Here is a 12264-nt window from a genome sequence, read left to right on the forward strand (position 1 = left end):
GATTCTTCTCAAGAATGTACTTTTTACTAAAATAACCCTCAGCTTTTCTTTCTTCTTTAGAACACTTCTGGGTATTGCCTAGTTGTGTTTCTGGTTTGAAAACCCCATGACCGTTGAGTAAATCTTTGTCATTTATTTCTAGCCAAAGCCTCCAGACTTTTTTTGAGTTTGACAGTAACATAGCTTAATTTATTTATATCTCATTTATGTCTCATGTCTCATTTTACTTCTTTATTTTTGTGCTTCTTTATTGTTGTGTTTTTTGTTCTTTGCTACATATTCTAGATTTTTCTTGTTTTTTCTTCTGTAATGATTAAGAAAGTAGAGCTCCATCTTGTAGTTCTATAAGCCTTTAGATTAGGTCAAACATATATGTTTAAATTGATAAGTATCCAATTACCAAAGTCAAGAAAAGATGTCACTTATTGAATATGTGTTAGACATTGAGCTAGCTGCTTTCTATGAGTCTCTATTATTGCCAGCCATTTTACAGATGAGGAAATAGAACTCAGAGCGCTAAGTAGCTTGCCCAAGGTCACACATTTATTTCTGATGATCTCTGGATGATGAGAAATTACCAGGCTTCAGCTAGTCAGGGCCACCCCTGGAGTTGGAATGAAGGAAATCTCAGTTAAACAACATTGCTGAAAGTAGGGCAGGGGTGAATTCTTCAAAGCAAAATCCCCACAGGGATTTAAAATTCCCACAGTGGGCCTCACAACCCTGTGATATCAAACTCTTGGGTTTCTGTCAATCTGATAGGTGAAAAATCATGTCTCGCTGTAGTTTTGGTTTGCATTTCCCTTTTGAGTAAGATAAAGCATCTTTTCCCATGTTTGAGAGCCATTTGCATTTGCTTTTCTATGAACTGCCTATTCATATCTTGTGCCTACTTGAGAGGCACCCAGCAAATAACCACTATATCAATGTATCTTGCAGTGCATATTTGTTTTGAGAACACCAAACTGAGGACTTTTAGAGTTTTATTCTGTTTCTTACAGAAGATCATTTCAGAGATAATAAGCTCTTCATATGAGTCTTCAGAACAATTTTCTTCCTTGCGTGTAGTATCTTTTCACAGGTACCCATTGATTGTTTTTATTTACTCTCTTTTGACTGGGCAAAAATAAAACCAAGCCAGGCACCATCTTCTGACCCCCTCAACTTCATTACGCACTGTTTAATAATGGTGGAAGTTTCAATTCCACTGTTAGAAAGATGGGGTAGACACAAAAAAAGAAAACTGATAGGATGGATTAGGAAATTATCATCATCATGAGTAACAGCTGGCACTTAAACAAGCACTATATATATATAATATACTACATAACATATGTAGTATATATAGTATAGTATATATATCTAAATTTATTTACATGTGTATGTGTGTATATGTATATATACTAAATATATATATATACACTAAATTTACAGACACACGGGTAAATTTCATTTTCATAACAACTCTCTAAGACTGGTACTATTACTATCTCTATTTTACAGATGACAAAGGTGAGGCACAGAGAGGTTAGATTATTTGCCTAAGTTCACACAGCTAATAGGACTATCTAGGCTTTCTGGCCCCAGAATCCATGCCCTCAATTACTCTGATTGGTTTGAAAGATAATCTTGTATTGCTGGGGTATGACCAAAGGTCCTTCTAATTAGTGCTGCCCCTAGATCCTTAGGAGAAGAGTAGGCAGTGGGGATTAGTCTAATTTATTCATTTTGGAACCATTGGTTCTTCATTCATTAATTCATTTAATCCTGCAATCCATTTATTCAAGAAGTATTTACTGAGTGCTTAATATATGCCAAGTCCTGTGCTGGGTGCCAGAGATACTAGGATAAATTAGATATGGTCTTTGTCTTTAAGGAGCTTTCAGTAAAGGAGAGAGGGCACATGGCCAGTTAATGACAGTATGACACCTGCTGTTCTGTTTCAGAGGGAGGAGCACGTGGCGTGTCATCCAAGAATGTGTTTCTTAATCTGTCCCCATCTTGCACTTTGCCTTCTGACCTTCTCTTATCCTTAGTTCATATAGTATCACTGTAAGTTTTTGAATTTTTGCATATCCTCCTGACATCATTTCACAGTGGGCCAATCAGTTGTATCTGTTATCATTTGTTTTTTCATCCCAGAAATGGGGCCTTGTTCCTTTGAGTGATGGGAAGTTTGGGAGGGTTCTGAGTAAAGCGGATGGGCACTTTAGAATCAACACTCTAGCTGTAATGTGAAAAATAAGTTGAACAGGGGAGATGAGTCAGGCAGCTCAGTCGGAAGGCTGCTCAATAGTTTGGGTGAAGGATGAGATCAGAGCAAAGACCTGGCTGGGGGAGGGGAGGAGGGTGTGGCTCCAAGGAATATTAAGAAAATAGAGTTAAAGGGACTTACTAATTCATTTAGCAATGTTTAATGAGCATCTACTAAGTGGCAGGCACTGTGTCAGGTACCAGGAACACAGTAGGAACTAAGATATACACCGTCCCTGCCTTTACTGAGTCTATAAGGGGAAGATGGACAATTGGAGCTTTTATGATAAAAGATGATAAATTATGTGACAGGGGAAGTATAGGGCACTACAGGAAAACAGAAGTGGGGTTGTGAGAGGGTGTGAGAGAGGAGTCTAGGCTGATGCCCAGATTTCTGCCTTGGCTGTAGGAGGAGATAGTGGTGCCATTATCTGAGTCAGGGAACTCATGAGGGTATAATGTTATGGATGTCTCTCTGAGTCCCCCAAGCTCAGGACAGACAGGAGCAGGATAGGTGGTAAGCAAGTGACAGTTGAATGAATGAATAAACAAACAAACAAACAAACAAATAAATAGAAAATAAAAAATAATAAATAAATAAATAAATGTGGGCTTGTGAATACTTCCCAGCCCCCAGCCTGACCCTGAAAGAGGAAGATGGGGAGTGGTCCAGAAAGAAACTTGAAGTTTCAGGAAGCCCAACGGTTACCCAGTGCCCACAAACCGCTAGCGTCTTCTCAGTTACCCAACAGACTACATGAGGCAGCCATAACTCTCTCTCGATGTCCAGCAACCAGAGTGGGCTGCCATGACTCAGTGTATCTGGGGCTTGGGCCCCGGCAGACTCAGGATACCCCTGGCTATTCTGAGGCCACTAGGTAGGCCCCACAGGTTGTTGGAGGCCTTCCTAGAACTGGAGAGAGAAAAGAACCAGCTCTGCAAAATCCCTGGGTACATATTCTCAGACTTAGGGGCCCTTCCTCTGGCTCCTGCGTCCCTTAATGTGTCCTTCTGCCTTAGCATTGAGCTCCCAGCTCTGTCCGGGTCTGCCTGCCTCCATGCAAGGGCAGGGACTGAGTGATCACCCTCTGTATCTCCAGTGCCCAGCCCAGGCAACCCTCCCCTCTAGCACATAAAAAAAATGTTTCTAGAGTTAGTTCAGAGAGAGCTGTGCCTTGAACCCCAGGGGCTAGTCTCTCCCACCTTCAAGAGAAGGCCAACCAAGAGCCATACAAACACAAGTCTCACTCTTGGCATGTGGCAAGGATGCCTATTGTTATGACCCTGAGTTCGTGGGCTGAGGCTCTGAAAGCATCTGACCAAGTGGGAGAAGGCACCGAGCCACTGCCCTGCCACTACTCCCTATAAATATCTGAGAGTCTTGGAATTGTAGAATCTTAGAACCTGAAGGATAGAAAGGGCTTCTGTGGTCATTTCATCTAACTGACCTTTTGAGAAGTCCCAAACGACCTGTCCAGATCTGACCAGTCTGATCACAATGCCCTTGGCAACAGGAACTCACCCCAACCTAGGACCTAAGACTTGCCTTATATGATTTCCTTGAGGTTCTCCTCTCTATCTCCAAGGCTACAGAGACACTACCTGCCCCCAGAGCCTAGAACAACAAATCAGAGCCAGGGCTGGGGCGGGCTGGTCTTTGCAACTGTCACCTTTAGCACTCTGCCTTCCCTGAGAGATGAGGAAGTAATCAGGAAGTCCTTTCTCTAAGGCCACAGTTAATGTGTCATCACATGCAATAACCAAACGATCAGTGGGGCCACATCAAAGTCCAAAAGGGTGAGAAATAGGTAATATTACAAAGAAAGCTGAAGTGTGGTAGACTATTTTGAGGTGGTGTGCCATAAAGGTTAAGAGCACCTCTGTTTTGTACCACCGAGGCGACCTGGTGCTTAATCTTTCTGAGCCTCAGTTTTCTTGTAGGTAAAATGGGGTAATGACACCAAGCTGGTGGATTAAACAAATATATATAAAGGATCAACCCAGGGCAGCCCTAGGGAGGTGCTCAGTGAATCCAGGCTTTCACGTGCAATGGCTGGAGACAGTATGAGCTGCACACACTGCCCCTGGCTCCTCAGGACCCTGCCAGCCCATGTCTCATACCAGTGCGGATCCTTCCAGGCTGATGCCCAACTGCAACAACATTGGGGGAGGAAAGGCCTGCCCCACCCTGACAAGTGCCCAACATCATCCCTTGGATTTTTTCTACCTGAGAGTGAGCTAGGGCTCTCTTTTCTACTCTAGAGTCACTATATAAATAAGTGACTATATAAATAAGTCACTATATAAATAAGTGACTCTAGAGTAGAAAAGAGAGCCCTAGCTCACTCTCAGGCTCTTCAAGCAAAACATCATGTGTTTGCTAAAGTTTCCAAAGTGCCTACTGAGAATAGGGCCCTATGTGGGGAGGTCCAGGGGACCAGAAGAACCACTGAGAGTGGGGCCCAGAGGTGGGGGTGCCACACAGCCAGCCTAGGGCTAGGCAAGAAGTAGCCAGGCAAAAACTGCGGGCACTGATCCCGTGGCACCTCACATCTATCTCATCCCAGTTAAATTCGTTCACAACAAAGTTTTTTTCCTGACTCTTCATCACAAAACATTTGAAACATGCAGAAAAATATAAACCAAAATAAAAAATTCCCGATTCACAGAGAAAACTGATGTTAAAATTTTAGTGTGTTTTATACTAGAGTTTTCTACGCATTTTAACCTAGCCATAATGTATATATAATTGTATACTCTGCTTTTTTATTCACTATAATGGCACAAGCATTTTTCTGAAGTTTTACAACCTAGCAAGTTAAATCTTACCCTGTTGATTTCAGTCCATTATTCTAACAAAAATCCTTAACCTGTATTGGGATTTAGCTTCCAATGTGGAGGAAGAAGGGGAGGGAGAAGGAAGAGAGGAATAGGAGAGGAGGTGAAGAAGGGGAAGGAGGAGAAGACAAAAGCAACACCACTAACTTAATTTTCTCTGTCCCTTTCCTCTTCAGACTAAATCTGTTTCTCAATATTGAAAAACCCCAGAGAAGTCACCTGACTCCCAGAGTCACCTGGGTTCACTTGATGTACTTCTAAATCTTTCCCCTGCTCATTCCACACACCCAACCCTACAAGGAAGGGAAATCACACCCTGTTAGGAAAAAGCCTCTTCCCCAGAAACCATCCTGCCAACCCTGAGCAACAAAGACCCTGCTTCAGCCATCCTGCCTACACTTGATTCTTCTGCTCACTTGTCACATGACCTGGTTTCCAGGTCTCTGTAGTCTGGTCACTTTATCTTGACCCAGAGAAGTGTCAGAACTCCAAGTGGGTCTGGCAGCATATAAAACAGAGCAGAGCAATCAACCTTCTCTGTTCTGGATGTCATGCCTCTGTTAATACAGCCTATATTTGCATTTGCTTATTTCATAGCCATTGCCTTGGCTCATGTAGAGCTTGTGGTCAGCTCAAACTCTGAGCTTCTTTTTTTGCGTAATTGTTGGTAAACCAGTTCTTCCACATGCTGTACTTGGACAATCATTTGAAGAAACTTAACACAAATCTTGATACTTTACTCTTTTTATATATTTGCATTACATTACGATTTTTAGCTTTTCCTCTTGGCTTCTTGTAAATTTGATACATGTGTGTCATGTCTTTATCTAATCTACTGATACAATGATAACCTGAACTATGTCCAAGACAGAATCTCCTTAACCAGAGCCCCTGTATAAGTTTGATCGGCTTCCTAAACATCTGTGAAAAAATATCACCTTTTCAAAACATCCAGTCGGGCGTAGATATACAGAAAAAAGAACTGAAAAACAGGTATTAAAACAAATACTTATATATGAATATTCATAGCAGCACTATTCACAATAGCCAAAAGGTAGAAACTACCTAAATGTCCATCAATGGATGAATGGTTAAACAAAGCTGATATATATGCACAATGGAACATTACTCAGCCATAAACAGGAATGAAGTTCTGACACATGCTACAACGCAGATGAACCTTGAAAACATTATTCTGTGTGAAGGAAGCCAGACACAAAAGGTCACATATTATATGATTCCATTTATGTGAACTATCCAGTATAGGTACAGGGGCTGAGAGGAGAGGGGAATACAAAATTACTGCTTAATGGGCATGAGATTTTCTTTTGGGGTGATGAAAACATTTTGAAACTAAATAGAAGGGATGGTTGCACAACACTGCGAATGTATAAATGCCACTGAATTGTGCACCTTAAGATGGTTAATTTTATGTTAAGTGAATTTTACCTCAAGTAAAAAATGCATCCACAGTCTATGACCATGCTACCCTGAACAAGCCTGATCCCGTCTGATCTCGGAAGCTAAACAGGGTTGGGCCTGGTTAGTACTTGGATGGGAGACCACCTAGGAAAATCAGGTGCTGTAGGCATAAAAAAATAAAAAAATAAGGGATCATAAGCTGACAAGTTCCTTGCAATCTGTAAGGTCAACCAATCTGTAAGTTCAGCTTGCTTTGCCTGAAAAAAAAAATGCATCTGCAAAAGAAAAAAAAAGTTTAATACATTCATCAGACAGCCTTGTGCAGGCAGTGAGGACACTGAGATGAATGAGAACTGCTACCTGCTAAAGCCGATAGAGCTCTGAACCTTTGAAGCTGAGATGGGGCTACCCTCCGAGATTCACCTTCCACGCTGAAGTTTCTCTCACTGGTTAGTATTATCACCACCATGCAGACTTCCAGGAGTGCTGTACCCTCCCATCTTAGTGACCTGGGTTGATGCTACACAGAATGCATCCTTTTAGTAACTTTGCGGTGGAGAAATCTGACAAACATAACCTTGGTCATGTGATCAGGGTTAACATGCACAGTGGTAAGTCATGGTGATAGTATGTACCCTTTATGGTCTTACTCTTAAGAACTCGTGAATCCCATCTAATCATGAGAAAAACATCAGAAAAACTTAAATTGAGAGATAGTCTACAAAATATCTGACCAATACTCCTTAAAACTCTCAAGGTCATCAAAAACAAGGAAAGTTCGAGCAATCATCCCAGAGCAGAAATAGGATAAGGAGGCATGATTAATGTGATGTGGTATCCTTGGACAGGAAAGGGACATTAGGTTAAAGCTAAGAAAATCCGAATAAAGTGTTGACTTTAGTTAGTTAATAATAATGTGTCAATATTGGTTCATTAATTGTGCCAAATATATAACGTTACGATAGAGGAAAATGGGTTGGGGTGTACAAAGATCCTCTGTACTATCTTTGCAACTTTTCTGTAAATATAGAACTATTCTTATAAAAAGTTTTTTTATTTTTAAAGTTTACTTAAAGATATTATCTAAAGAATACGTCCTTTAAAAATCCTTGTAAAGGCTATAACAAGGGTGTTCAGATAGAGATAACAATAGGGAAATGAACAGAGTGGAGTACGATCTGCTAAACAGATTGGTGTATCATGTGACATTTGTTCTCGGGGTGCTAATTGATCCCAGGGAAAAAAAATGAGGCTGCACCTGATTGCAACACTGCTTTCCAAGTTCCTGACCTGCCTCTTCCTGATTTGGGAGCATCCCTGTAAACACCAATACCTTGAAAAATCCAGACTAAGAAGTTGGGTTTTCTCTTCCATAGCCTCAGACCCCACAGCAGTTCTGCTTTCCAGGCTCTGGACCACACATCTTCTCCAGGGGACTTATACCAGGAAGAACTTTAGATGGGATACCTGTCTTTCTGCAGGGTGGAGTCTTGAGGCCTGATAGTTATAAGTCAACAGTAGAATATCTTAATCCAACATAGTATAGACAGATGCTCCCACCCACTAACCAGGGGTCATTTCCTTCTCTACTGAGCAAACATTCCTCAATTTGGTACATAAGGATATCATGGATGCCTTTCTCAAATACAAATGTAGGGCAGGGAAGTATAGAGTTTAAGAGGAATGGTTTGGAATAGACAACCCTAGATTGAAATCCTGATTCCACCACTTATTAATTTTTTTAACGCCTACAGCACCTGATCTTCCTAGGTGGTCTCCAATCCAAGTACTAACCAGGCCCGATCCTGCTTAACTTCCGAGATCAGATGGGATTGGGCTTGTTCAGGGTGGCATGGCCATAGACTCCACTTATTAATTTATTTAAAACCACTGACCCTCAGTTTTTACAACTGTAAAGCAAGGATAATAATAATACGTATTTTATAGGATTGTTGGAGGATGAGATGAGATGATTCATATAACGTGCTTAGCAGAGTAGCTGATATAAGGTCTCAGGCTCCTGTCAAGATTCTTGTATAAAGCCAATGAGAAGTCCACAGGCTCTAGGGAAGTGGCACCTGCCACCAAGGCCACACGTCCATTAGGATACAGAAGACTGAGTAAAGAGAGAGGGCTGGCTGGATCCTGGAGGTAATGGAAGAAAATGAAAGGGATTTATCCATGGCCAAACTTGATTCTGAGGGTTACTGGTGAGGAGACTGTTGCAGAGTGGCTCTCAGAGTCTTGTGCATGTCTGCACCCAATAGTACCTAATATTCACCGGGGCCATCATCATATAAATCATCACTAAAACTGCCCATGTCTCCCCTTGAGAGGACATGCCCTGTATTAGGTACTCACCTGGAGAGGAACAGGGAGGTCCAGGAGGTCCAAGACCTGGGTTAATGTGGCCCAAGCATCTGGAATGTCTGTGGTGCACCAGACATTATCCCTTTAGTTGAAAGACCATGAGGAGGCCTGAGTGGTACACCCAAGGGCAGCCAGGGTGGCAGAATAGTTGGAAGTCTCAGAGTATATCCATCTCATTTGTACCTTGATGCCCAGCGCTGTGCCTGGCACACAGTAGGTGCTTAATTTTTTGGCAGGGATACTAAATTACTTTATCTGAAGGATAATGAAAAAACATAAGTAGATGATTTAGTACAACTTATAGAAAAGGTAAAGATAACCCCAACTTGCATACACTGTCTTGGTGACCAGGGAAATCACTCCAGTGGCTATGAGAAGCCAGCATAACACTTAGCTCTCATCACTGTCTCCCAGGGTGTGCTTGTCAAAGAGAGAATCCTCTGTGCCAGATTCAGGGGCCCCCATCTTGCACAAGTTGGTTACGTGGTCACCCAGTCCTTTGATAGCTTTCACCTGCTCACTCAGGTAATGAGTCTTAATGAAGTCACACAAATGGGAGTCATTTCTGTCAGTGGCCAGTTAGTACAATTCCAGTAATGACTGATGCACACTTTTTCCAAAGTGTAGCACACATTCCATTGCATTCAGCCCATTCTCCCAGTCGTCATAGTGAGGTTTCTTGATATCCTAAAAGAAGAGTCAGCCACCCCATTGATTTTGCAGCTTCATCAGTTTCTCAGCATGTTCCCTCTCCTCACGAGATTAATGAGGGACATATTTGGCAAAGTTCTTCAAAGCCACATCATCATGTGGTCAAAGTAGTAAGACATAGACAGGTAGTGGTAGGTGGTGTAGAGCTCCAGGTTGATCTGGCAGTTGGCGGCAGCCTCTGAGTCCTGGTGATAATTCCGGTGTACATGTGAGGAAGACGCAGTCATCATGACAGTGGCTGAGGAGAGGCAACAGCGGCGGGGACCTTGGGGGAGTCCGAGGGCACTGCGAGGAGGTGGCAGAGGGCTGGCTCTGAGTGGCTGTGGGGGTGGGGGTCCAGTGCTAGGTTCCATCCAAGCACTGTAGAAGCAGGAAATTGTGGCAACTATCCACAAAGACTGTCAGTAGGTACTTATTGAGAGAATGTGAAGTCCCTGTAGTCAACAGAAATTCCCAGTCTGTGGTGTAGAAAAAGAAGAAACTTTATTCAGGTGACACAGTTTGCAAATGGGGAATTGCAGCCTCTGCTAGAAACCAAGGGGAGGCCACCTTTTATAGAGAAAGTGTCTGCCCTCGTTCCTGATTGGTCAATTTTATGCAAATGAAGAACCCACATTTGCATAGCTGAATGGTCCAAAATCCCACAGTCCTGATCTGTCAGAGTCGTGTGTTCTGATCGGTCATCATGGAGCAGCTCTGACTGGTCAGTGTAGATGCCATTGAGGATATAGCTGCACAGTTTCTATTGGACCAGCAGGTCTCAGTTCGTTGATCAAAGTATGATACCAAGAACTCTCTTATGAGGGTTGACTCAGCAGAAGTCCAGTGCAAGAGATCGAAAGTTCAGTCTACAGCTTTTACCTGAAATGCAGAATGCATGAAAAGCCTCTGTCAGCAGTGGCTGCTAGATTCTGGCTGGGTATTTGGGCCCAGTCAACCACAAGGAGTCCTTGTTGGCAGAAAAATTCCTTTTTGGAGTTTACACTGTCCTCAAGGCCTTCACAGTCTAGAAGCGAAGACATGGCACACCAGCAGTAGGGCAGATTGTGGTCATTGAATACCTTGAGGGAGTGAAGTACTTCCAAGGGGGCGTGGGGGAGGATGGTGTGAGCCTGGGTTGCAGAGCAGGAACACTGCTGCATGCACAAGGCCTAGTTATCTCAAGAGTGCTGACTCAGAGCAGGGTAGGGCTGTGGGCTGGAGGCAGGGTGGGGCACCTGGAAAAAATGCCAATGAACCCCCTGAGAAGTCACCCTCATTCCTGCCTTCCTGCTTCTTCCCTCCTTCCATAGTGTACTTCCTCTGGGCAAAGGCCATTGCAGAAGTTCACGGACAAGCAACAGCTTTGAAGTCATCTGCAACATAAGTAGCAAAGATCAAAATTGCATAAAGCTGGAGTGCCTTTTGAGTGCCAAAATTAAGCAACGTCTCAGAGATTACACATCAACATAAGGGCAGCTAAGTGTAACAGGAGCTGGAACCTCAACATTGGGCAACGCTGGGTTAAAATCTTGGCTTAGCCTAAACTTCTAGCACCTAAATTCCCTGGGAAAATCACCTAAACTCTCTGAGCCTCAGTTTCTTCTTTTTAAATCTGGCACTGGAGATGATATCTGCAGGGGGTCTGGCTCATTCAGTAGAGGCTTAGTGTTGGGTAGGTCAACAATGCCTTTCACTGTCTCTGCACCAGCCCAGACCATGGCTGTGAAGGGACCTGGGTAAACACGTTAAATGCTACAAGGGCATTCCATGTAGGGCAGAAAGCCACTCATCTTTCCTAATATTGCTGAGTGACTATGATCACCTACTAAAATTGCCCCAGCAACGTCTGATTTCCAAGGGAAGAGAACAGTACAGTGTAACTGGTTCTCTCAGTCAGCCTAGAGCAGCCATATCCACCCCTCAGTACTCTATCAATCAATCTCCTGGACTGGGTTCTCAGCCCAGTCCTAGAGGGCATGTTAGAAGAGGAAGATCCAGCCCTTGCCCCCGGAAATGTAGACGCTCACAGGACAGACCAGTCTGAGCAGCGGCACACCACGATATGAAGCCTCCCCAAGTCATGGATCCACAGCACCCGACAAGGTGTGCAGTTCCGGCTCTTTTCATGGTGACCTCTGAGCCTGGTCTGCAATGCTCCTCCTCCATGCAGGCCAAACCTCTCTCCCTGCTCTACAGGCCAGGCATTCACCTCTACTCTTCTCTCAATCTAGAAGGTCCTTTTTTCAACTCTGATGGGGAAGGTCTCCTGGGAAGCTCTCCCGCCTCTGGTCTCCCCTAGCATTTTTTCAACTCTGATGGGGAAGGTCTCCTGGGAAGCTCTCCCGCCTCTGGTCTCCCCTAGCATTTTCATTTCTTCCATTAATATTTATTGAAATCTGCTCTGTAGTAGAACATGAATAAAATACAACATGGGCCCCACCTGTATGAAGCCTTTAGTCACAGGGACTCTTCAGTCCTAGTGAAAGGGCAGTTATCTCTCCATTTTGTGATTGGATATCTGTCTCCCCACTAGCCTGTAAGCTTCATGGGAGTGGAGACTGTCTGTTCTGATCACTGCTGTATGTCTGGTGCCTGCTACAGATCCTGCTGCACAGAGAGTGCTCAGTAGATTGAATGGCTCCGTGTCAATGTCAGACAATGAGTCTGACAGAACTCTGAGAACTCAGA

General features: G+C 43.4%; 3 pseudogenes; 1 reads left to right on the forward strand and 2 right to left on the reverse strand.

Moving 5' to 3' along the window:
- The first annotated feature begins 6563 nt into the window (after positions 1-6563).
- Positions 6564-6682, forward strand: LOC111730414 (annotated as a pseudogene).
- A 1576-nt stretch (positions 6683-8258) lies between these two features.
- Positions 8259-8377, reverse strand: LOC111730398 (annotated as a pseudogene).
- Positions 8378-9038: 661 nt separating this feature from the next.
- On the reverse strand, positions 9039-9833 carry LOC111730387 (annotated as a pseudogene).
- Positions 9834-12264: the final 2431 nt, after the last annotated feature.

This window comes from Pteropus vampyrus, unplaced genomic scaffold, assembly GCF_000151845.1.
Source record: "Pteropus vampyrus isolate Shadow unplaced genomic scaffold, Pvam_2.0 Scaffold311, whole genome shotgun sequence".
NCBI classification, from domain to species: Eukaryota; Metazoa; Chordata; class Mammalia; order Chiroptera; family Pteropodidae; genus Pteropus; species Pteropus vampyrus.